The following is a 1,804-nucleotide window of genomic DNA, read 5'->3' on the forward strand; positions in this document are numbered from 1 at the left end:
AAGGAAAGGAAAGGAAAGGAAAGGAAAGGAAAGGAAAGGAAAGGAAAGGAAAGGAAAGGAAAGGAAAGGAAAGGAAAGGAAAGGAAAGGAAAGGAGAAAGTCAGGGTGGCTGGGGAAGTGCAGATGAAGCCCAGCTCTCCTGAGAACCCAGCCCGGCTCAATCCAGAGCCCACCAGAGCATCCCACAGATCCCAGAGCCCATGGTAGGAGCAGCGTCAGCTCCATCTCCACTTCCACCTCCTCCCATYGCCTCCCTCCTTCCCTCCCGTGCCCAGTGTGAGGCACAGATAAGGGACAAAGCTMAGGTGTCTTTGGAGCATCAGCTCCAAAAAGGTGCTGGGGCGGGGAGGAGGCATCTTTTTCAAAAAGAGCCAAAAAAAGAAAAACCAAAAAAAATAATCCCCAGTAAACGCATCAAATAATAATAATAAAAACCCACCCTTTTCTTTGAGCCTCAATGTATGCTGGTGCAGTGCTTAGGGGATTAATCTCTTAAAAAATAAGTGCCATGTGAGTAGACAGGCAGTGATTAAGGTTTTAACTGATCAGTCTGCGTCTGACAGTGAACCAGCTATTATCTTAACGGAATCAAACGAACATTCAGAGCCTCAGCTCAGCCCCAAACATGAAAGGAGATGTCATCTGCTGGCAGTTGGCAAAGCCGCAGGGGAAGGGGGAGAGGGAGAAAGGAGGGAAGGGAAGGGAAGCAAAACAAGGGTGAGAAAAAAAGAGGGGAAGGAGGGGAAAGAGGGAGAAGGGCTGGGGAAGGATGGAGGGGTAAATAAAAAGGAGCAGCGGAGGGGCTGAGACAAAAGGAAGGGCGGGAGGGGTTTGGAAAGTGCTCTGCTCTGTGTTTGTGTCCCTCCTGCTCTCCTGAGCGCTCCTCTCCAACCCTCGCCCTGCCTTTTCCCGCAGGTCTGCCCCGAACCAGGGAGGTCTGGCACTCTTGAACCCGAGGTCACCAACAAGAGGGAGGGGAAGAATGGCCTTGAGGCCGGAGAGAGGAACCGGGGCAACCGGGCTCTGCTCGGGATCAAAGGGCTCCAGCTCAGAGCACTTCAGCAAAACACACAGTCCTGAGAGGAGGGGCTCGGTCAAGTGTCCGGCGGGGCCGCGGGGGAGAGGCAAATCCTGCTGGGATAGAGGGGCTTGTTCCTTCAGGGAGACCTCAAATCTCTGCGGGATAGAGGGGCTTGTTCCTTAAGGGAGATCCCAAATCCTTCTGGGATTGAGGGGTTTATTCCTTCAGGGAGACCCCAAATACCTGCAGGATATAGGGGTGCATTCTTTAAGGGAGATCCCAAATACCTGCGGGATAGAGGGGTTCATTCTTTAGAGAAGACCCCAAATCCTTCTGGGATAGAGGGGTTTGTTCCTTCAGGGAGACCCCAAATCCTTCTGGGATAGAGGGGTTTGTTCCTTCAGGGAGACCCCAAGTACCTGTGGGATAGAGGGGTTCATTCTTTAGAGGAGACCGCAAATCCTTCTGGGATAGAGGGGTTTGTTCCTTCAGGGAGATCCCAAATACCTGTGGGATAGAGGGGTTCATTCTTTAGAGGAGACCCCAAATCCTTCTGGGATAGAGGTGTTTGTTCCTTCAGGGAGACCCCAAATACCTGCAGGATATAGGAGTGCATTCTTTAAGGGAGATCCCAAATACCTGCGGGATACAGGGCCTCATTCTTTAGGGGAGACCCCAAATCCCTGAAGGATAGAGGGGTTCATCCCTTAGGGGAGACCTCAAATCCATGTGGGATAGAGGGTCTTGTTCCTTAAGAGAGACCTCAAATCTCTGCGGGATAGA

The sequence above is a fragment of the Malurus melanocephalus genome, unplaced genomic scaffold (genome assembly GCF_030028575.1).
Source record: "Malurus melanocephalus ecotype Western Australia unplaced genomic scaffold, MMel_1.1 scaffold_928, whole genome shotgun sequence".
NCBI classification, from domain to species: domain Eukaryota; kingdom Metazoa; phylum Chordata; class Aves; order Passeriformes; family Maluridae; genus Malurus; species Malurus melanocephalus.